The 24,740-nt window shown below is 46.7% G+C and overlaps 2 long non-coding RNA genes across 2 annotated transcripts; one reads left to right on the top strand and one right to left on the bottom strand.

The window, feature by feature from the left end:
* Positions 1–942: 942 nt before the first annotated feature.
* LOC125329539 lies at positions 943–19,849 on the bottom strand. Its single transcript, XR_007205201.1, has 3 exons — positions 19,762–19,849; positions 9,352–9,358; positions 943–955 (listed from the first exon to the last, which is right to left on the bottom strand). It is a non-coding gene; the product is annotated as an uncharacterized LOC125329539 (long non-coding RNA).
* Positions 4,855–5,980, top strand: LOC125329540. Its single transcript, XR_007205202.1, has 2 exons — positions 4,855–5,818; positions 5,917–5,980. It is a non-coding gene; the product is annotated as an uncharacterized LOC125329540 (long non-coding RNA).
* Positions 19,850–24,740: the final 4,891 nt, after the last annotated feature.

The raw sequence follows: 24,740 nt of genomic DNA, 5'->3' as shown, positions 1-24,740 counted from the left end.
TTACAATAAACCGGCTGTGTCCCAAGACCTGCCTATAGAGATCTCTCGTCTCCATCCGTCACCGTCTACGTCCGGCCGTCCCGACTGGACCCCCAGAACCCCCGTAACCTACAGTCTGGCGCCCACCGTGATTGCCGAGCCCACACCCAGCACCTGCAGCCTGGCGCACAACGTGATTGAACGCCCGGTTCAGCTTTCTCCATCTGTAGGACTTTTCTCCATGGACGGTAACTAAAAGACCAGTTATAGCCACCTAGAACTTGTCGTGAGCACGGCATACCGATGCTGCGCATCGTAATAGCTGGAGCTCTGTAATTCTGCTGAGGCAGCCTTCGAGCACGGGGTTTACCTGGAGCTCTTGGAGGCAATTGCCTGGCAGTCCTCGAGCACGGGCGGCCACTGCTGCGCAGCGGCTCCCTGGAGCTCTTTGAGGAGGTCTGCCGTATCACCCCTCGAGCACGGACACGCTGCTAAGCAGTACTGACCGGAGCTCTGCTGAGGGAAATCTGCCGCACGCCCCGAGCACAGGCGAGTAGTGCTGAGCACCGCCTGCACTGCAGCTCAGTGCGGACCCACCCGTGAGGTCCTGAGCACGGAAAGCCGTTGCCAAGCGACGACTGAAATCGGAACTCTGGGAAAGGACCGAAAAGCAGCGTCCTGAGTGCTGAGTGGAGTGACTGGCCAGCCCCCCACGACAGACATCTGAGTAAGGACGCTGCTCCTGCGACATCACCTAAGTGAGTATCATACTGGTCTAAAAAATGGGACAAACCCACTCTGCCCATGACAGAGATCTCTATAAGCAACTTAAGCATTTACTTATAAGCTCTGGTCCAAGTCAGTTGCCTAAACACGAGCTAAAAAATCTTTTAGAATGGACCCGACTTAATTTCCCAAATGCTGACCGTTCAGCCGTCTTTACAAGAGACTTTTGGGACACAGTTGGAGTTAAGCTCTTTAATAATATCTCCTACCGAGATATGGCAGCTGCACAGCTGATCCCAGCTTGCAGAGCGCTGGTAGAGCTGTTTGCCGCGGTGGCGCCGCCCGCAGCAGTCACCCCGCCGAGCCCGGTTCCAGCTGCGAGTCCGCCCCTTGCCGCCGCGAGCCCGCAGCGGAGCATGGCCCCCGCCCCTCCGCCAGACCCCGCGGCTCCGATACCCGCGGTCCGGCTGACGCGCGCCGCCCCGCCCCCCCGCGCTCGCGGCCCCCGCGCCCGTTACCCCCGGCCCCAGCCACCCCACCGGACCCTACGGCCCCTCCCGCCATCCCCGCCATCCCGCGCGTCCCCGCTGCCCCATCCCCCGCGGCCCCTGCTGCCCCATCCCCCGCGGCCCCCGCCCTCAGTTCCAGCGTCTCCGCGGCCCCGCCCCTTGCCCCTGCCCTCCCGTACTCCCCCCCCCCGTTCCCGTCACCGCGGCTCCACCCCCCCCTGCTGCCGTCATTGCTACCCCACCCCCCGCTGCTGACATCATGATGGCCCCGCCCCCCGGCGGTACCCCCGGCGGGGCCAGCGCCTACCCCCCTGCTACCTACGGGTGTTACCCCTCCCCCAGCCGCGCCGGTTATGGCCATGGCTGCCATTATAGCCGGCCCCCCCCAAAGCCAAGCGGCGACCCTTCTTCCAGCCCCCCAGGTCCCCCCCCCCCACACGGCGCCGATGATAGCCATTGTTCCATCTGCGTCCGCCGCTGCTGCGTCTTCACAGTCCCCTGCCGCTCCCGAAACACTGGTGCCCAGAGCGCCGGCCACGGCCGCGCTGCTGTCTCCGGCACCCCCTGTGCACGTTACTGCAGGAACCCTACCCCCCCACCCTGCCGTTCAAGCGCACACAGCACGCCCCGAGCGGTCGCCCAGCCCCGTGGCAGCACAGACGCCTGTGTCTACTCCCGCCTCTGCCGCCGTTTCTGTGCGGTTCCCCGATCCCGGCACACCATCGCTTGCGCTGGGAGCGCCCCAGCTCCGCGAGCCACTTGATGCCGGTGCCGCGCTGCCTGCATGGAGGTCTGCAGTCTCCTCCGTTCCTGCCGCTGCTCCAGCCCCGCCTCCTGGCACCGCCGCCCCGCCACCACCCACCCCAGCCCAGCCTACAAGCTTCCAGCAGCAGCACGCCGCGATCCAGCCACCAGCCCTCCTGCCTCCCGCGACCGCAGCCCCAGCCCCTGGTTCTGCAGTCCTGCCATCTCCCACTCTGCCCGAACCGCCCGCCACACGGACTGCTGCCCTTACAGCCTACCGCGCGGACCTGATGACGCAACACGCGCATGCGCAATTGCTGCAACTCCCGGACCAGTGGTATCAGTCCGCTCAGACTTCTCCAACCTCAGCACCGCTCCCGGGACCAGCCGCGCATCCTCCCGCGACTCCGCCGCGCAGCTCCACCCCGCCTCCTTGCCCGCCGCCACCGAGATCGGCTGCACCACTCCTGAACTCTGCTGTTCCATCGCTGCCCCTGCCGGGTCCCATCCCCGCGCCGCAGCTGCCCCCGCCGGGGTCCCCCGACACCGTACAGCCGTATCCCTCCGCGCAGCGCAGCCTCGCCTCAGAAGCCGCGAGCAAGGGGGGAACCGAGAGCAATAATGCAGCTCCAGTGGCAGGGGAGACGGAGAGCCCCTCTGCCGGAGCTGATGCTTTAAATCTAACACAAGTAAACTCTGAAAAGCAGCCAGATTTGTTTGCAATAAGCCCCAGAGTCCCGCCGGCAAGCGGCGGGGATCTTGCAACCCAGAAAGAGAAAACGAGTTCTGAAAGTTTGTCAGCGCTACCTTCTGAATCAAAAAATCCTCCAAAGTGCTCAGATTATTCTAAATTAACAGATTGCCATAAAATAAGACCCCAAATCTATAAAGATGAAAGTCTTAGTCTATTAACTAAGCCTGTGATAGCTAGCCAACAGCCTGACAGTCCTAAAATGTGGGCTCCCATCTCCACTCTCCAAATTAAAGAACTAAAAAGTGCTGTAAGATACAGTGGCATTTGCTCACCGTATCTTAAACAACTGCCAAAAAGTACCCTAAAAGGAACACATCAAACTTTAAAACGCATTTTAAATCAACAGAAAAGGGGAAAAGCCCAGGCTACACCTCAAAGAAGGTTGAATAAAGCCTTGTATGTTTTTAATTTCTTGAACAGCTCTGAAGAAGAGCCTGAACCCCCCATCTATAGACATTTCCTAAACAACAAAAAAGCAAAACTGAAAAAGCACCCTCCAGTTTTAATTAAGAATTTAGCATCAGGAAAAATAGAAAGACCTTATGATCTTATAATGTGGGGAAAGGGATTTGCATGTCTCTCCACAGGTGAAGGAACCAAGTGGATTCCAGCAAAGACCGTGAAGCTGTACCACGCATTAAAGCCCACTGTCTGTTCCACTTCAGTCAGTGACCCCACGAGTGGAAGCTGAGAAGCCAACACTGAAATGTGAACTCGGCAGAACCACTGAGAGAAGATTGTCTGCCAGAAACAGCTCAAGAAAAGAATGGAGTTTTAGCATTATTTATGTAGATGCATGTTGCTTTTAACCTTTTGTTTTTGTTTTTGTAGCGAAACTTTACCTATAAATCAACCAAAGACAAATGTCTGGGTTGCTTTAGCCAAATCTGCAGGCTCCGATACCATCTGTCTATCTGACACAAGCCCTGACAAACCTTTTTTAACCTGTTTAGTTGGAATACCTTTACCAGAAGGTTTTGATAATGTTACTTTTGATAAATATTAGCCATGTGATAATCATCACATTTCTCCGACTTCCAGCCATAGACACCAAACTTACGTTGATTATCTTTTATTAGCACATGGGCATGGCTGTGAAGATTTTGAAGGATTATGCTGTATGAACTTATCCGATCATTCTGTTTCCATTCACAAACAGTTACAAAACCTAAGGGACCTAGCTAACGAAATTACAACAGATAACTCGTCTTGGCTAGACAGTTTGTTTGATGGTTGGAGCTTTGCACCCTGGCTAAGGGAACTCTGTAAAATAGGCTTGATTATTCTAGTAGTAATAATTATAGTTTTAGTAGCAGTACCTTGTATACTTCAGTGTGTGCAAAAAATGACGAGTAAGACTATGTCTAATATCTTAATTGTCCGTCGAAAAGGGGGAGATGTTGGGGAAGATGAAACAGGAAAGCCTTGGAAATATGATTGCCTGACAAAAGATTTTGGGAATATGAAAACTACAGGCAACATCGAAATGAAAGCCACTTTTGAAATACCAGGTCTTAGTTACTGAACAACTAGAAAACAATGGTATGGCCGACTGAAGTAATCCCCTCTTGATGGAACAATACCCTCTGCTTGCAAACAGGTCCAAGGGTCAGAGCAGACCCTACTAGCTCAGCAGAAGGGGTCCAAAGAGTAGTTTTTAGAAGTTAAGATGTAACACTCTATGGTAATATAAGAACTCTTATAGGCTGTATGTAAATGCTATAGGATTTGTATCTTGTATTAGATTGGTTAGTGACAATTAGAATATTCAGTACAGAAGATGATTTATTGTATTGTAACCAGGACTTCAGACTTTCTCATTCTCTCTTCCATTCTATTCTCATTCCTCTCTTCCACTTCTACTCTTGCTCCTACTCTCTCTCTCTCTCTCTCTCTCACCCGTTCACTCTCTTGCTCTCTTGGGCCTGCTCAGAGCTGAGTCTACCAGCTCTGAGCAGTGCCCCAATACCCACGCCCTTTACAATAAACCGGCTGTGTCCCAAGACCTGCCTATAGAGATCTCTCGTCTCCATCCGTCACCGTCTACGTCCGGCCGTCCCGACTGGACCCCAGAACCCCCGTAACCTACAGTCTGGCGCCCACCGTGATTGCCGAACCCACACCCGTAACCTACAGGGCTGTTTGCTTAGTTTTGCACTGTGGCGAAGCAGGGAAAACTCACGGTGAGAGTGTGATGGGAACTGATAGGTGAGCTCTGGGACAGTCCCTCAGGTGTTGAGGGTTTAAACCCTTCTTTGGAGCAACCCAGTTCATTTGCCGTGCAGCACCTGCTGGGCAAAGAAGGCACCAAATATTGCTGGCCTGCTCCATATTTAATTAGCTGCCATAATAAGCCAGGGAAGGTTTAACTCAGAGTGCAGGACACTGCACAAACATCACCTTATAAATCACCCTTTTCTGCCTGGGATAATGTGCAGGAAGGGTTAAGCTGTAAAACAACCTGCCCTTTTCTACATAAATTAAAAAACCTGTTGACATGGTAATATTTTGATTTCTGTTGAAAAGTGTTTATTTTGGTAGCCTGTACAAAGTTTCAGCTATTCTAAAACCCTGAGATTTCACAGCCAAGCTTTCATGTTCCCAGCAGAGAAGGAGGTGAGATACTCAAAGAATCTCTGTTCTTATTTCAGCACTGCATTTGCTAGCCAGATTTTCAAAAGAGCCCAGTTTGCTGACATAAATGGGGTTGCTGATGTGCCGAAGGAGAAGGAAGCGCTGGGGAACATATTCCTCCCTGGGTCCAAGTCTCTCCCATCTTATCTTTCCTTTCCATATGTTTCCTCTGTAATGAGAGGAATTACTTATCATTAAAGTGATATATAATTTAAAAAATAAAGTTAATGAATGCTTAAATTAATTTACTGACAAAAACAAATGTCTGTCCTTCAGATCCTGTAATTTTAATTGGAGTGGGCTACAGCTTAATTAACTTGTATTGATTGTAGTCCTGAGTGCATCTACAGGTGGGTGAACTATGTTGGGAGAAATCCTCCTTGAAGATTTGCTGATAACATTCTGAATAATTGTCTTGTGAAGAGACAGAGAAGTCTTCACTGTTTTCTCTGCAGAAAGCTTTAAATAAAAGGTATTGTTTAAAATTAAGGCAAAAATTTGGCACGGCTGCTTTATAGATGAGAATAGAATTCTGCTGCAAAAATATTAATGAATTGACTCATTAATTAGGTGCATGAAGAAGACAGAAAATTGGAGCAAATAAAGAAGCGGATGCAACTGGAAACGTTTTGGGGAAAAAAAGGTAGGCTTCAATTTGGTGTTTACTCCCTACACTCTTTCCCCTGGGCAGGTGTCCCCAGTTTCACGGTGGGTGATGGGTGGGGATAAGGAGTGTGACAGCAGGGAGTGGCTTTTTAAGGGAGGTAAGGACCACCTGCTTTGGGCCAGTGAGAGGAGAAGACATCCCAAGGCCCTTCCAACCCAAGATGTTCTGGGAGCCTGTAGAGCTGAGGGCAGGTACTGCAAGCAGGAGCCCAGGGTGAGAGGAGAGAGAAAGGCAATCCTCACTCCCTGGGACAAAAACCTCTGCCTGATGCTGAGAACCTTATCCCTGACCTGTTCCATGTGGGAAAGGACCTGAATCCATCTCTTTCAAGAGAACTCTGTAGTCTCTGGTGTTAATATTTTATGTTTTGTCAATACTATGAATGACCAGAATGAAAGGTGTGCCACATCTTTCCTTGCAGCTTCAGCTCACAAACTGTCTGAGCTCCTCTCAAGGAGTCAGGACAGAGGTATCCCCAGGATGCTCCTGGCCCTTTGGGGCAGCTTTGGGTGTCTGCAAGGGGGAAAAGCTAGAAAGTGCTCGCGTTCTCTGGACAGGATGAGAGGAAACAGCCTCAAGCTGCACCAGGACAGGTTCAGGTTGGATATCAGGAAGAATTTCTTCACAGAAAGGGTTATCAGGCATTGGAAAAGGCTGCCCAGGGAGGTGGTGGAATCAGCATCCCTGGAATTGTGGCACTTGTGCCATCCACTGGATGTGGCACTTGATGCTCTGGTCTGGTTGTAAGGTGGTGATTGATCAAAAGTTGATGATCTTGGAGGCCTTTTCCAACCTAAATGGTTCTGTGTTACTATAATTTTATGATTTTCTCAGCCTTGGGTTTGAGAGGTTTTTACTTCCGTAGCACAAACTCTTCCTTCAAAAGTATTTTTTTAAATTGAATCGTATAGGTGCAAAGAAAACAACCAAACTTCTAGACTTGACTCACTGCAAAATGTTTGTAAATTCCGATCCAGGTTGCAGAGACAAAGAGTAAAACAGAAGAAGAGGGGATTTTATGAAGTCCTGTGTTCCCTGGGTGAAAGAGCTTTGCAGTTGCTTCCTGTCACTACTTTCTGCACAGGAGATGGGAAGGGAGCAAGTGGTGGTGATTTGGGGAGCCCCTCATCCCCTTTTCTGCATCTAAACCCAACTGGCAGCTCAATTTACTGTTTCATATAATCACAGAATCCTTCGGTTTGGAAAAGACTTCTAAGATCATGGAATCCAACCATTAACCCAGCAGTGCCAAGGCCACCACTAAACCATGTCCCCAAGCTCCACATCTATACATTTTTTAAACACTTCAAAGGATGTTGATTCCAACAATTCCCTGGACAGCCTGTTCCAATGCCTGACCACCCTTTCAGTGAACAAGTGGTTCCTAATATCTACTGTAAACCTCCCCTGGTGCATCTTGAAGCCCTTTCCTCTCATCCTGTCCCTTTTTTTCCTGGGAGAAGAGCCTGACACCTGGCTACAACCTAATTAAAGTTTTCCTTTTGGCCTCCATGCCTTACAGGAGGAGGGTTTTGATTCATCCAGTGGGGTTGTGTAAATGGAAACTCCTCTTCCAACTTGTCAAGCCCATCCCTTGCACTGTCCCTTTTTATTAATGCAGTGCACAGTCAATGCCTTCCTGGAGATGTTTTTGCCCCTCCAATATATTGAATAAATTCTACATCAGGAAGGAAAGTAACTTGTAATAATGAACCATCAGTGGGTATTTAATATTGCTTTAATGGGTCACATTGATGTAATCTCCACTTTTTCCTGGGAAGATCATACTGGGCCATAACCTCAATTCATATTTATGTCAGAAGAAAATATATGATGGAGATGGCTCAGGAAGAGCTCCCTGCTAAGCAGTTGGATGTAAATGTACAGATCTGCCAGAAGTATGCTGGGGTTTGAAGGGAGACAGGGAAATATCAGATGTTTAGGGCATTCCTCTCTTGCCTGGAAAAATTCCTGAAAAACTGTTTTCTCACCCCCGGCTGTGACCCAAGAAGATGTGTGGTCATGGGCCCAGAAATGTGCAAGCTTGAGCAACTTTAGGATTACTTTTAGCAGCACTTCTATAATATTTTTGCATGTGGGAATGAGGGAGGTCTGTAGTTTGGCTGGTTAAAAAAATCAGGAGGGAAAGAGAAATAGTCAGAGCTATATAAATAAAAGCAACGGAGGTGTATGTATATAAATATATATACATATAAATATATATACACATAATATATTTATATACATATAATATCAGTAATGTTTGACTTTCCAGTCATGTCCTTATGCTTGTTATTCCTTATTGGTCAGACCCCTCTGAAGGCCAAAAGCCAGCCTGGCCTGAGGTATCGGGGACATTTAGGTTGTCTATAAAATAAAATAAAGGATGAAAATTCTATCTAAAGCCATTCCTCTTGGCCAAAAGAAGCAGCTCTGTCTTGATCCAACGCTGCAGGAAGATGAGATAAAGTTGCAAGTTCACTTGGTCAGGATGGATAAGGGTGCAGGGGAAGGCAATGAAAATAACACAAATTCCTGGAGCTGTCTTGGAGGGGAAGGGACAAACATGGCTAATGCTGCGTGAATGATTTGTACAAAAGGATTTCTTTGACAAACTTTGCCTTTCTGGAGGTAAACTGCCAAAGGGAACAATGCAAGTTTTCTGATGTGTTCATGAGTCAGAATTATTTAATGAGGAAATGGAGCAGCCATCCCCCAGGCCTTGGAGCCGCTGCTCTCGGGCGGGAGGGAACTCAAACACCAGCTCCAAGCTAAGAGTGCTTGTTCTTGAGCTCACTCCAAGCTCTCCCAGATAAAATGAGCCTCCTTAGTTTGTATTTTTTGGATCACAGGGAGCAAATACGCAAAGCTATGATGTGGGAAACCTAAGTGCAAAGAGGACTTTAGTGACGCAAGCATCCAAGTGTTGATGCTGGTGCTCGGTTTTTATAAGTGTTTCCAGTGGTTCCCATCTATCCACACTTTATATTTTTCTTTTTTCTGATACACCATCTAATTTTCTTCTTCTTTCTGTCAGCCCTTCTGATGCACCTGTGAGAAGAATAATTTATTCATCCATTTTTTCGGTGTGATAATCTCTAGCAGAAAGCCAACGACTAAAAACTAGTGGTGTAGCACACACACAGGCTAAAGAATGAGACTTTCTCTCTTTCCTTTTTTCTCTTTTTTTTTTCTTTTAAAGCATACATTTGTTGAAAAATAGCATTTCAGGTCAGCTGAAATTATTTGTGTTGAACTCAACAAAAAAATGACAACAGAAACTAGCAATTTGAAAAAAAATCAAACCACTTGTTTGTGCATTTTTGATATTAGATGACTTGACTTCTTCTTTATGAAGTGATGTTTGGAGCCAAAATGAAACTAATGGTAACTTAAAAAAAATATTCTTTGGACCTTCCCCAATGAATCTTCTCCCCCTCCCCCCCTTTTCTCCTTGCTTTGAATTTTGTTTAGGAAAAAATAAGCATGTTTGTCTTGAGCTGGGTTAGGATAATCCTACCTCCCCAACCAAAAGGAAGTAAATCCATGGATCACGTGGTTATTAACTGGTTGAAGCCCCCCATGAACAAAAGCAACAAAGCAGAGGGAGAACTGCCAAGGATTTGACACTTTCATTCTGGCAAATATTTGCTTTTTTCATTTGGTCTGGTTTGGGAAAATGTTCCTTGCATGCCTAACCATGAGCCTGGACTTAAATCCCTTTGGCTCTCCCCTTCCAGGTGGGTCAGGCTGCTTCCCCTGAGCCAGGGATGTACCTGAAGAGCTATGGGTGAGGTCCAGCTGGGAGAATTCTCCTGTCTCAGGCCTCCATCCCTCTGCTCTCAGGTTCCCGCACAGTCGCTGGGAGCTGTGTCCATCCTCAGGGATGTAGGATGTCTCCATGAAGTGTGACTTGGATTTTTACTGCTCCAATGAGAATAAATGGAGAATAAACCACCGGTCCAATCCAGGAGAAACAGGAAGGAAAGTGACATCTGAGCAGCCCCCAGGCTGTCCTCCTATGCCTAAAATAACTCCTGCAGCATAGGTATAGCCTTCAGGTATAGCCTGAAGGTATCTTGGATCCTTTTGGACATGGCAAGGGACACCGAAAAACTGGATGCTGCTGGAGGAAGAGCATCTGGAGGGCAGTGACATGTGGCCTGAGCTCTACAGTGGGGGCCCAGCAACCTGGATTTTGCTGTGCTCTTGCTTGGAGCCTCCTCTCGCCTCACTGCACAGGAATAGTTCCTGTTAGGCATGTCCCAGGAGCAGTAAGATGGCTCAGGCTTGTGTGGAAATGGAAGAATGAAGTGAGAGAGGACTTCATTTTTCCTTGCTTTCCCAACCAGGAGATTCATTAGGTGGCTGGGTGAGTTTAAGGGAACTTGCAGTCTTTTCATCCTATTGATGGGTGGATGGATTGTGTGGCTTGGAATATGTTTAAGGCTTTAATGAAATCAGGGCTGCACTCTCTGCAATGATTCTCTGCTGCTTTAGGGAATCATTCCCAGCCTCTTCAGACCTTGTCTGGTGTGATAACCCTGGCTGGATGCCATGTGCCCAACAAAGCTGCTCCTTCACTCCTCTCCTCGGCTGGACACGGGAGAGAAAATTTAATGAAAGGCTCAAGATCAAGACAGGGAAGGATCACTCAGGAATTACTATCATGGGTTAAAAGGTGTCAGCTTGGGGAATTGAATTTCATTTATTGCCAATCAAACTGGAGCAGGGTAATGAGAAATAAATCCAAATCTTAAAAACCTTAACCCTCCCTTTTACTCAGGCTTATTTTCACTCCTGAATTTTCTCCCACCTCCTGTCCAGCCGTGCAGGGGATGAGGAATGGGGTTGTGGTCAGTTTATCACACCTTGTCTCTGCCACTTCTTCCTCCTCATACTTTCCCTGCTCCAGGTGGGGGTCTCTCCCACGGGAGGCCATCCTCCATGAAACATTCCAAACTGAGTCCTTCCCACAGGCTGCAGTTCTTCACTGCAGTGGGCTCCTCTCTCACTGGGGCTCCAGCACAGGCGTCCCTTGGGATCATGGCCTCCTTCAGGCATCCTCTTGCTCCACGATGGACTTCCATGGGCTGCAGGGGACAATCTGCCTCACCATGGGCTGCACCAGCTCTGTTCGACCCAGGAGAAGCTTCTGGCAGCTTCACAGAAGCCACTCCTACAGCCCCCTATTACCAAAACCTGGCCGTGCCAACCCAATACACCTTGAATCATTACTTGGCATTAATTTTTAGGCCTAAAACAAGCTCTGAAGAGCTGTTATTTTAGAGATTAAAGTTCTAGCATAAACAAACTTATATGCATGTTGTTTTTGCATGGGAGATGTTTTTAGCATCGTACTTAATGCTCCAAACAAAGCCATTGCTTGTGGTGTTTTGCAGCCTGGATGCCTTTGAAAGGGTAGATATGGACCCTGTTTGGTCTTGAGCTATTTGGGGCTTTTTATTTGCATTTTGTGGCTCTTATCTTGTAAACAAAGACTCATTTCTGTGTCTGTAGATCAGGATGTCACCCACGGAGCTCTGCGGAAATGGGAGAGCGCTCCAGAGGGTGCAAGATACAAGTGCAGGGACAAATGGAAATGAGGGATGTAGAACAGTTTCACTTTGAGGTTTGGCTCATTGCAGCAGAGACTGGAGGTAACTTTGTTTTCCCCATGCACCTCTGATTTTTTTCAAAAAAGGGATCCCAGACTGGCAGAGGGGGGAGGTGAATCTGCTGGAAAATTGCAATGCCTCCCCAGAGTTCAATAGCTGCCCCTGTGTCCTTGACTTCTGGGCATGGCCACAATGCCAGGGACTAGGGAAATAAATAACACCTGCAGAACTTCAGCTCTTCGTCAGAGGGTAGGGAGAAGAGAAAGAGAGCAATGCAGAGATGATGTTCACTTCTTGGCTCAAGGGATGAGCATCCCTTTGAACTGCAGGTCAGGTTGTTAGGGGAGGGCTCTCAGTTTCTTGCAGGCTCCTCATGATGTGAGCCATTGGAAAACTTGTGTCTGAGGGAGCTCAGAAGGCTTCCTGCTGGTGGTCAGTGCCTGCTGGAGAGGAAAGCCCACCAGCAGTAGTGGGAGGCTCTGAGGATGCTGCTGCTCCAGCCACTTTGCCTTGTGCCACCACGCAGTGTCATGAGCAGCCCTGGGTGGCCTCTGGTCCTGAGCCCTTGAGTGTCACTGCCCAGTGGGATGGGAGACCTGGTTCCCTGAAAGGCAAAACCCACTTCCAAAGCCATCCCAGCATGGTTCAGTGCTGTTTTGTGAGGCTCTCCCTTTGGCATCCTGAGCAGCATCGCAAATGGGAGGGTGCAGGAATCAATCAGTCGCTGCTGCTGTGTGTGAGCAAGCTGTTGTAATGTACTTATCTCTTGTTTCTATAAAGGTTATAAAAGAAAATAATTTTGCTCTAACACAGTGTCCTTGCAATCCCTGTGTACCTCCAAGGATAACTCTTCCTAAGGCTGACTTGTGGTGATTAATACTCTACAGAGGGAAATTATTTTTTTAAAAGTGAGCAGAGAAGTAAAGCTTGAAGAAGCTTGTTCCCTACATGCCCCCTGTGCTTGCAGCTGATTAGCTTTTGTTTCCTCTTCCAGCATGAGGGAACTGGTGAAATATTTTTGCTCCTGCCCTGCAATGTTGATCCCTGGCACTGTGAGGATTTGCAAGTGGCCAAAAGCATCAGGAGGTGATCTTGCTCTGCCATAAGATCCCTCCTCTCAGGTCTGGAATACCTCCTCTCAGGGCTGGCAGCATCCCTGTGGACCAGGCAAGCAACATCAAGCTTCTTTCTGCACCCTGGGGAGTCTGGAGAGGGAATGTGAGCTTGGCAGAGGAGGCTGAAGTGTCTCACCCCTTTCTTCCTGGCAGCTGTGCTGTGCTGATTTCATGCTGATGCCTGTCCTGTCTCTGTAATGGGTTTTTAGCACTCTTCAGAGGTGCTGGGTATTGCCCTGGGCTGTAGCCAAGGAATGGGAGACCACTGGCAAATAGGTTGGTACTGCCCAAGGTTTCCTTGAACAGTGTGGCAGGATACCAAGTACACAAAATCCAGCAGCAGGCTTGTACCTGTTTGAAACATTGAGGTTAATGAAAACTGTCCCTTTTCCCTGAATATCCTCAGTATTGCACCCCTCTCCATCCATCCCATATGTTTGAATTATCTTGCATGGGATTACAGTTCTGCATTCCCTCATTTTTCAAAAATGTTTTGTCTTTGTGGAGCACAAATGTTGCCCTGAGCCATCCAGCTCTATTTGCTCCCCACAGACATGGCTTCTCCAAAACTTTCCACTTAGTGGTCAAATCTCTTGACCTTTGAAAGCTTTGGCTTGGGAGGGAAATTCTTCTACTCCAGGAAGGGATACTGCAAAATAAATCCCACCATGGGCAAAGGAGAGGCATCTAATCTTCCTGCTCCCTAGATTTAGCTGTGCCATTAGCCTGGGCCCTGCACATAAAGCTAATTTTATAATTTGTAAATGTAGCTGACTGGGTTTTATAGAAAAATGTTGGGAAGTGATGAAATACCTTCAATAGATTTAAAAAGAAGTTCAATGCATAAAGCTCTTTCCCCCCCTTCTGTCCCCGTCCTTCTATCTTGGAGTTACACACAACAGAAAACATGGCCATGGGAAGGGCTTTGTGGCCAGCACTCAAGTCTTTAATTTTGCTTTTACAAGACAGTTTTATAGCATCAAGAAGAATGGAAAAGCTGCAAGGCATGCACACTCAAGATGCTGTGCTCCTGGAAACTTCTGGATGGGCTCCAGGCAATGTTTGGTGGCAAAGAAAGATGAAGGTCTTGGAAAGAAGAAGAAATAATCAGCCAAGCCCTTATCATGCAATATTCCTGTTTCTGTGAGCTGGGAATGCCATTGGAGCATGGGAAGGACAGAAAAAATGTGTTTTTGCAACGTCATGTGTCTGAGGGTGAATTCTGATTGCATCAATAACAGCTTCTTCTGTTCCACCCCATTGAATTTTCCTGATGTAATGAAAACAAGCCATCCCATGATCTGCAAGATTCAAAAACCTGCTTTTTGCTGGTGCTTGTGCTCTGTGTGGAATTCCTGTGTGATTTTTCCTGGTAGGAATTCCTCTGAATCAGTAAAATGTTTCCCCTTCGTGCTTTCACTAGGGAGGATGACATTTGTGGTGCCCAGTGGGTATCAATGTGAATTTCTTCTGGTTTGTTTTTTTTTGTATGGAGTTAAAATGGACTGACAGGTTCAGAACTGATTAGTGAAGGGAAGGAGAGATGGACATTGTGACCGTGTGTTCCCTGTTTCCTCAGGAAAACCAAGCCAGCAAGTGGGACGTTGTTGCAAAATGATTAGAAGATCAGGGGCATGGGTCATTGATAGAATTATAGGATCAATAAAAGAACTGTACAAGCAAAAGGCCTGCAAGCAGAAGTTAGTGTGAGAAACTGCCTGCATGAGAAAGCACCTGTGTGAGAAACAAGCCTGAGAACAAAAAGGGAGTTTTGAGGATGTGCAGCTGTGCAGATAAGATGTACTGACCAGGAGAAGGGAGGGTGAACTCTGAATTCTTTAATCATAACATAACTAGTAGAAGCTTGCCAATGTAGTCTAATGATGTAGAAGCAGAACTGCGCTTTGATAGGTTTAAGCCAATTAAGAGTTAACAAGCTGGTATACTATATAAGTGCCTCTGGATTGCTGATAAGGGGAGCTTGCTTTTATCGATCATATTGGTTGTCTGCGATGTCTCCCCCCGGCCGCAGTCATCGAACTTTTCCAACAGGACGTGTCACAAAACCCTCATAACACAAGTGCCTGTCTCAGCCCCCATATGAGGGTTTTGCAGGATCAGGAAAAGGGTTTTGGATCTAGAGATCTGGGTTAGCAAGCTGGGGCCAGGCTGATAATCAGCATTCATAGAGCAGCCTTATGATAACAGGCAGCAGACCTGTGCTCCCCCTCTTTATCACCCAAGGGCTGAACAAACCCAAGGCCAGTGTCCTCCCCTAGCGCTCTCCTGGGAATTATCAGAAGATCTGGAGGAGAAGGCTCCTCCTGGGCCAGTTTGCCCAGCTCTGGCTCAGCAGCTTTGCAGATGAATCTCTGCGTTAAGATTTTATGCACATGAGAAGTGTTAGAGGCAGGAAGGATTGCCTGAGTGTATTTTTCCACTCCATCTCTTTGGTTTTTATGTTCCTAGTTGTTTTTTCTTTTAACAATTCACAGCTTGGACTCTTTCCTGATTTTTCTTCTCTTTTTCTATTTGTTTCTTTTTTTTCCACTCTCTCTCTATTGAACACTGATGGAAAAGGAGAGTGCTTTCCTCCTGCCTACTTAAATCTTTGGCTGAGTTGCACAGAAAAACAGTCACACTTACTGCAGCTCCCAAAACCTTCAAATTATCAGGGGAGAGGGGAAGAGGGAGCTGCAGAGGGAAGAAAATAGTTTGTATAGGTGTAGAGTGAAGAATCATCTTCCTTTAAACTCGTGATCTGTCTCTGTTCCTGCAGATTTCTGTCTCTGATCTTTTTTTCTCTGCCCAATATCTCCTTTGTATTATTTTTCCTCTGCCTTTGCTGTGATGTGTCTGTGGTGTGTCCCTTTTTGCTGGGATGTCTTGCTCCTGGGAGAGTTTGAGTAAGAACATTGGGACTTGAAGATCCAGGTTGTTTGACAAGAAATCATTACTAAAACCTTTTAATGCCTCTTCTGTAATTGATACAGGGATGAGCAGGGGTGATTTTCCTGTAGACACAGGGGGTTTTTCCCCCTCCAAATGTCTTTAAAAGCCCTGAATGTGGTGTCCTCCAGCCATTTCCTAATGGGTTAAAGCATACTGGTGCCAGATGCTTTGGGGTCTGTGAATATTGCCCTGTTTGCAGATGGATACACTTCCAGGGAAGCAGATGGAGCCTGAAATGCTGAGCAGCAGAAGACCCTAGAGAGCTCACTCTCAGCCAAGCATCATCCTACCTATAATATTGGGGTTCCCCTTTTAGCTACCAAGATGTTTGGTTTCCCTTGCACAGCTATTGTGGCCCTATTGCCCCAAGTTAAGCTGGGGAGAGAGAACAAGAGGTACTCTGAGTGCAGCTGAAAACACCCAAATCTCTTATCCTGGCCACTGGGGGCAAAAATAGCCTGGGATGAGGGCACCGGTGTGGTGTTCATAAGAGAGGAGGGATGAGGGTCCATTGGGGTGAGACTTGGCAAAACCCCCATTTCCCCAACCAAGACTATCTTCTGACCATCTCCTGTGGTTTTTGTTTTGGTTTTTTTTTTTCTGGCATCTGTTGCTAGGAAATAGAAAGCACTGTCCTTTTTGAAGCATTTTCAGCTGCCTTCTACCTTCCTGGAAAGCTTCAGCTTTGTTCAGTGTCCCTGCTCCTTTCCTTCTCTTGGACTCATCCATTGCATCTTTCTCCCCTTTGCCTTCACACACTGGTCAGGAAGGATTTGCCACATCCGTGCTTGTTTCAAACACTACTGTGAGCCTGCTCCCCAAATCCTCTTGTTTTAACTAGCACAGGACTCAGCAGCAAACACCTGAGAGCTTAACTCCTGTTCCAGATGTTCCTCCCCAAGGATGGAGGAGCCAGGACTAAGGGAAAGTAGCCCCTCTGGCATGTGTGCAACTGCTTCTGCATGCAGATATATACTGGCAGCTCCCTCCATTTCCTTAGTCAGGACTTTGCCCTTGGGATGTGCAACAGCTTCTTACCCCTCTGCAGGCATTTCTCTACTCTGTGGGCTTTGCTTGAGATTCAGCTTCAAATGAAAAATTGCTGGTTTAGGGGTTTCCCTTACACAGTTAAAATAAAAAGGGAGGTGAAGGATGCTGCAGAGGTCCAGGTGAGAACAGGGATGAAAAGTGGGTTGGGGCATTTGCCCCAGTTTTGGGCTCTAAATCACTCTGTGCGCCTTTAAAAAAAAAGAAACCAAAATCAAACAAAATGTATGAAAAAAGAGAAACCTGTTCTTAGTCTTCCATCTTATTCCCAGAACTGCAGATGCAAAGCAGGTGGGCACTGAGGGCAGCACAATGTTTAGTGATTGCTAAGCGAGGAAGTGACATTTTCCAGCTTGCTTAAGGATGCAAGAAAAATGCATCTGTGTCTGCAGCAGCCCGGTGCTGACCTATTTACACACAGGCAGATGCCCTCTTCCCATCTCAGAGCAAGGGGCTGAGCCAGGACAAAAAATTGCCAGCATGGAGTTTTTCCTGAGAACTAACACCCCTCCCTTCCAGATCCTGGGATGTCAGCAGAGGGCTCGGCAGCAGCTCAGGGTGTTGGAGTGATGTGTTTAGATGAGATCTTGTTTATTTTCCTTTGGAGTGAGAGATACAGCTGCTTTGGAGGGAGCAATGAAAAATCCAGCTAGTCTTTCCCTCTTTGCATCCATTAATGCCCACTGAGCCAGGGGCTCCCCCACTACAGTGCCTCTGGTACCCTCCAGTGCTCTCTCCTCCTCCTTCCCACCCCACTTTACCATTTTCCATATTTCATTTCCGTTATGGCCAGTGGCAGTGATTTCTTCACACATTCATCACGCTGTGGGTGTCACAGTGTCATTGTTGGTGCTTTTGTTCGAGTTCCAAAAAACCTCCCCTTAAACCACCAAGCTCCAGACCATTGTTAACCTGCCTTTAAAACAGATTGCAGGAGAATTTTCCATGGGAAGTGGCAAAGTTTTTAGTGATTTCTTACTCATCCCCTTTGCAGCCTCACCATAAGATTTGATTTCAATGTTATGAGCATTGAGTTGGGAGTGATAACAATGTGGAAATGAAAAATAAGGATTGATCTCAAGAGCTAAACTGAGCTTTGTGAGTTAGAAAGAAACTTTTTTGGGAACTTTTTCATTTGGGTCAGGCTGTGCAAGCATTAACTCAGGATGGTTGGAGGTTTCATCATGAAGAAGTCCTTTTCCTCTACCACACCTGGGTGGCATCAGCTGTTTGAGCTTTAATTTCACCTGGCTTCATATGTGGAAAGGGGAGAGCTCACTGGAGGAGGAACAACAATAAAAAATAATTTGTTCTGGAAGGAAGAGCTCATTCTACCTGGCTGTCAGCTGTGGTGCAACACATAACCCTTGTCAAAAATGTGATGCCTCCTCCTGCCTCCTGTCACATATTACTCACATCGAGCTGGAACAAGACAAACCCCACACCCAGGAATGCTGCCACCCTTCCATCCCACTTTCCTGTTCCAGATAATGAGGGAAATCAATTATGCTGCCCTGGGGCTGGCCATTTATCTCCTTCCTCAGCAATGGCCAGGGGAAGCCTGGCCAGCCCTGTCTCCTGGGAGCTCCTTGCAGGAGAAGGGCACAGGTTATAGGGAATTGCCATGCTGCAATTAAAGGTTAATATTTCAACAGTGCTGGGTGCTTTGCAGTTGCTCTCTTGGTATTAATGATCTGAAAAAACCTCCCTTAGTTGGGAGGCTAGTTGGGATCTTAGTTGGCTCTAAATCTGCCTGTTTCTACCTGAGAGAGCCTATTAGAAGAACTTCTTGAGTCCTCTGCAGTGGGCATTTCTCTCTTTGAGCAGAAATGGTTGGCTCAGAAAATTCCCAGCAAACCAGAAGCGTAAAATCACAAATGAAGGGAGTTGTGTTGGAGGATTATGGCCATTTGCTTAATTTTTATCACCCAATTTCTGCAAATCCCCTGTGGAGGTGCTTGAAAAGGACATATTTCCTTTTTTCTTGCTAGTTTTTTCATTCTGACAAATGGTTGATGTGTTGGTTGTGTTTCTAACGCAGATGGAAATGGTCATGGCTTTAGTGTTTTCCAGCCAGCACCACGATTTCCACAAAGAAATGAGAGTGAGTGGCTGTGGATAACTGTTCCTCTGGCTCTATTGCACCCTACCACAATTTGCTTTCCTATGAATAACACTTGCCTATTTTACATCTCGACTGCAGCTTTTCTTATTTATTGAAAAGCTGGGGATTCTAGGAGGATATTTCTATTTTTCTCTGCTGTTTCTGGCAGTTGTGCTACAGCAAGTTGGTTTCCAGCTGCACCTTTTCTCCTCACTGTTGACTGGAGGGAGCCTAGCCTGTCTGGCTTGCTGGGTGATCAAAAATCATCCCAGGAAATGGTCTCCAGGCCTTCAATGAGCAGTTTGCGGATACAGTGTTCGAGTGGGGTTTTAAAATCTCCTGCTGCTTTTATGGGTGTCAGCGCAGCTTTCACTCCTCTTCATCAGAAGCAGGAGATGCCATCTCCAAAAGCGTTTCATATATTACTCTAGCCGGTGATATTAATTTCTGAGCCATTTCATCTCTTAGACTGGCGTAATGATATAGAATAGAATTAACATTCTCCCAAAAAGATGGTAAATATAAATCTCCAATTACTGCATCAGGGAATTCTCTCTTTATCCAGGACAACAAGCAGCGTATTTCTTTTTTAGATGCTGGTAAGGGATGGTTTCGAACTAAGTTTTCAAAACTACGGACTACATTTGGCTCTGCGTGGGATGGAACTGCACCCATGATTTGTTTCTTGGTCTAGTTTTGGACAGCTTACCTTGTTTTTGGTAGATGTTATCAGCTTGTGAAATTCCAGTCCGAGTTCTGTCCAGCAGTCCACGGCTCCTCCTCCCCCCTGTTGACCGAGGTTAGGAGATCCTGGAGTTTCAAAGCCGACCCCGGGGTTTTCTTTTATTCTGCTACTGGTTGTGCAGTGCTGTCCAAAAGGTTCTGGGTTGCGTCATTCCGAAGAGATCGAACACGGGGCACCATTTGACACTTTACCGTGCCATAAATCGAGTCTCTCCTGATGGGAGAGAATTTGCTGAAAGTCCTTGCAAGGAGTTTAAAGGATAAAGCGAGAAGTCTTCTGTAGTTTCAATGCTTCCAGATAGTTGTTTATTAAGTCTTATCAGAGAAACTGAGCCACCAGCGTGACCCAGGTACAGCATGGAAGGAGGAAAAGTAGGAGTGAGAGCAATTATCAAGATTTACACAGCCTTTTAAAGATATTTTAACCAATAATTACTAAAAACGTACATTATTTTCACTTTCTTGCCAATTATTCAGTAACACGACTAGGGACTGCGGCATTTTCTATCCAATCATTCCAAACTACTTTTACTGCAGAATATGGAGTAGTAGAAGAAGGAGAAGAAGGTTTAGAGAACAACAACAATCCTCCATTTTGGTATTTCCTACTCTTATCTATGTACTACAAAGAGAAGCCTAAAACCTCTAAATTTTCACCCTGTGACAATATTACATAGTAGTCTATCATCTGATTCACACCACTGTATTTTCTAGTTGTTGTCTGACTGTAGGTAATTTTTTCCAAGGTTTGAAGCCAAAACAGTGTTATTCAGGGGGGTAAGAACCCTTAAAAACAGACAGAGAAATATTCTCGGCACTCTGGGTTCCTACACAGTGCCTTGCTCAGCAGGGATGTGATGGCACATGGGGTCAATCCCATGTTCCTCTGCTCTGCCACGTGCAGCCCTGGCTCCTCTCTGGGGTTAACAGCTGTGGAAACAGCGTTGTACCCCTTCACCTCTGCTTTTGGTGGTGCCAGGGACAGCTTTTGCTGGTTGATGTCATGAGGAGACTGACATGGAGTGTGAGAAGTTTGGGATTCTGTGTAGAGTTGTTGAGCCAGAGAGCTGGTCTGGGGCATCGGTGAGAAGGGGACAGAAGGTGCTTACACAAAGCAGGAAACAATTTTTGCTGGGCTAGCAAACATTATCAGATGGGCTGAAAAGCAGAGTTGCTCTTCAGCAGAGTCCTGTTTTAACTGTCAGCCTAACACCAGCTGCAGAGACAGCATTCTCAGTTTCTGACAGGATTCTGAGTTTCTGTGCCTCTGCTTTTCTTAAGATCTCATATCCAGACACAAACCACCTCATGAAAAGAGGATGACAATTCCCTCACAGCCAGGTTTGAGCTGTACCCTGGGTGAATCACAGAACCATTAAGGTTGGAAAGGACCTCTAAGGTCATCAAGTCCTCAGGCTGTATTTATTAATCTGTCCTCTTTTCACTCAAATTGAAGAAAATGCCCCTTTCTAGCTAGAAAATGAGAAGTACCAGGGGCATGAAAGATTTGATGTTATTGGCATTGTTAGACATATGTTTAAACAAAAAAGAATTGTAGAATATTCTGAATTGGAAGGGACCCACTAGGATCAGCAAAGTCCAACTTCTGGCCCTGCACAAGATCACCCCAAGTTGCTGCATTTTGCCACTTTTTCCTCGTCTTTAGTTGTCAGGAAGTCCATGGATTAGACTTCTTCCCCAAATGCTCAGTGAAACAGCAATATTTACATCCCGTGGAGTTCTCTTTTCCCAAGAAAAGCAGGAGTGAAAACTCCTATTGTCATCCCCTCTGCTGGCCACAGCTTTCTCCTTTTGCAATATGAACTGCTGTCTACCACCAAATAGGATAATATTTAATCCGAGGGACATCGTATGGTTTCCCCAAGTGCTGTAGCATAATTGGAAAAAGAAGAATGAGTCCAGGATCACAGTGAGACAACTCAGCCGAAATGTAAACTGAACACATTGCAAAGCACTCCAGGACCTGCTCGTGCTCCACAGCACTATTTATGATCCTTAACTGATCCAGAATAGCTGACAGGATAAAAGAGGAGACTGTCTCTGTTTGTTTGCAATTAGGCACTTGTCTCCCAAGCATCTGTTTTCCAGGAGAGATCACCGCTGGTGATTGTGTGCCTCGTGTTTTCCTCTGAGGGACACCAGAGCCCAGCCTAGAGAGCCAGGGCTGGGAAAGGGCTGCTAACATAATAAAAAAAATGAAGCTCGTGTATTTGGAGGGGAGATGAGGAAAGCCTGGCTTAATTAAATTAGAAGAATGAAAGCTGAGGAAGATAGCTGCCTATAAATACACTGGCGGAAGATGGGGAGGGCAGAGCAGCAGTGAAGGAGAACTATTTATGCCCGAGGATATTGTTGGCACAAGAACAAGTAAAACTGGCCCAGAATAAATTCAGCCTGGAAATTGGAAGCTCGTTTCTGACAATTAGAGAGCAATGGACTATGGACCAGCCTTCCTGTGGGAACCCTTCCTGCTTTTAGCAGGAGCTTGCAGGAGGTCTGGATTTGATGACCCAGGGATGCCATGCAGCCCAGTGCTCTTTCTCCTTTCCTTATTTTCCTGTGATTTCTGCCTCAGCCTCCTATTTATGCCAATTCCCATTATGTCCCACCTCCTTCCTTTCACCTGATATGGATCTCAGTTGCTGGCTTTGCTCCCTTCTGATGCAGGTGGCTTTCTTCTAACAGTAATAACTTTCTCACATGGTCAAGAGCCTGCAGCATTCTTGGTGCTTTCTAATTTTTTTTTTTTTGAATCTGTGTGTCCAATCCCTCTTTGTCCATTTGTCCTTCTTGTGTGGAGGGGTCCAGATGGGGGACAGTTTGTGTCCTCCAACCAAGGTGTCTCTGCTGTAGGCACAAAATGGTAATGAGAGCCTATTTCCAGTCCTTGCATAACATGGCCCTGAAAATAACCTGTCCCAGTGATGGAGGAGGGCTTTGGGAAATCTGGAGTGTCGGGAGCCATGGATGCTGAGCAGCCTCGGGATGCTGACAGGAGTAGTTTGCACTCTAAGTTCTGGGAGATATCCCATTTGCACAGCTCTTTCTAGGATTGGGAAATGAGAGATGCTTCAGAATAACTCCACTGGCTTTTTGAGTGCCTTTGCTCAGGTTTCCCTCAAACTGTTGTGAAAGGGATGGGGCAGGGAGGTCACTTGTCTGCAGAGATGTTTCCAGGAGGGCATCAGTGGTGCTCTTGGCTCGTGAGACTGGATGTTTGTTTGGTTTAGGTGCAGCAATAGTTCAATATTTAGGTTGACTTTTTGCTAAAAGTATGGGCAGTGGATGGATGCAAGTGAGTGTGAGAAAGAAAAGGGATTTCTCTGCTTGCAGGTTGTACTCTCCACTAAGCTGGAGCTTTTCTTCATTTATTACTATAATGAAGTCCCAAGAAACTTCCCAAAAGGCTGGAGGCCTTGCCAGGAGAAGCATAAGACCAAATTCTTCCTGCAACCAAATCATTATATTGAATCCCAAGTGTGCCGGAGAAAAAAGAGAAAAATTAGAAATCTCTGTCGGGTATTATGTCAGCTTTCTGGATTATCAAAGGAAATCTCTTCAGCAAGGTAGCTGAAATACTGGGTTTTCAGGGGTATTAAATTCCAGCCTGTGTGTTTTGGGTGCCTAATTCCTCTAAGGCCTTTAAAAATGCTTGTCTTCATTCACATTCTCTGAGTGTCACTGCTTAACCAGCCTGAGCCACGTACGTGCTCCATCCAACATCCAGACAATTCCTCTTGATGAGGGACCAGAGTTGGTGCTAAGGCTGCCATTCTGCATGCACACAGCTCTGCCAAAGGACTGGCAAGTGCATCTGTTTGAACTTTACACTGCCTGCAGTTAATTGCAATTATATATTTAGTTATCAAGATCAATCAGGAAGTTGGGGAGGCAGGGATGTGGGAAATAAACACCCTTCACTGTGATGCTTCACCTCATTTCCTCACTTACTGCTTCACATCTCAAACACTTTTGTTTCTAACCCCCTTAATGACAATTTTTTGCAAAATTCTGTCCTTATTGCAGGTTTGAGATTCATTCTTATCAGTTCTTTTTCTTGTAAAATAAAATAGAACAGGTATCGGATCAGAATCATTAAAATAATAATCTTAAACAATGCAAACAACCAAAGTAATTTAGTAAAGCAACAGTTTGCACACATCAAGGTGTTTTATTCCTTTAATGCTGTGTAATTGGGCTGCAGGTAAATTTGAATAAATCATTTATGGAAGGATAAAAATGAGGAATTTCTCAGCAGAGTGTGGCTGTGCTGGGCTTCCCTCCATGCTGGGGAGCAACCAAGTGCTCAAACCTCATGGATGGGTCACTGAGGAAGGACTGTGTGGGTCCCCAGCTGAGAGGAACCAGCCCTGCAGAAGGCTCTGTTTGGATCACAGCTTCCCTGGTAGCATCAGGGAGGGATTAGGGCTGTGTGGGACAAATCCTAGCAATGGGGTGAGTGATATTGTGGGCACAGCACTGGATGGGACTGTTCAAACTTCTCTTTGATGTTGTAAGACCTTAAAGGGGGTGAATTGGGAAGAATTTAATTTGCAAAATTCTGCCTGCTCCTTCCAACTCCTTGCCACCCCCATGGACCCATAGGATATGGCCCCAAGGCAGCTTTATTGTTGTCACAATTGTATTTATTCTGATCCCAGCCAGGTCAAACCTTATAAACCAAGTACAAGGCAGTTGGCTGTGTCTTGTTCTCCCCACAGATTAAGCCCTTTGCCTCATGCATCTGTAGAATGACTTCAAAGCACTGCATATCCCATTTTCTTCCTCAATTCCTGCCTTTGTTGGTTTGGGTTCTAAAGGAGTGAAAGACATATTGAAATTCTCATGCCTTCTCTTTATTTATTTAGTGCTACCTTGGCTCTGCTCAGTTGGGGTGCCTCAACATTAAGATTTTACCAGCCCAGCTCTGCTGAGCCAGACTGGGAGTGTTTTCCCCAGGTGCAGGTGGAGAGTAAATCCATAGTTCTGTGGTAACTCAAACCCAGAGGTAATTCTGTGCTCAACTCCAGCTGCTCTTCTCCTCTTCCCACTGTCCTTGTTCTGCTGCATTGCTTCTGGGATGCTGCCCTAGACACTGTTTTGGGGGGAATATGTTAGATGAGGTG

This window comes from Corvus hawaiiensis, chromosome 8, assembly GCF_020740725.1.
Source record: "Corvus hawaiiensis isolate bCorHaw1 chromosome 8, bCorHaw1.pri.cur, whole genome shotgun sequence".
In the NCBI taxonomy this organism is placed as follows: domain Eukaryota; kingdom Metazoa; phylum Chordata; class Aves; order Passeriformes; family Corvidae; genus Corvus; species Corvus hawaiiensis.
This window is presented reverse-complemented; position numbering and strand designations above follow the sequence as displayed.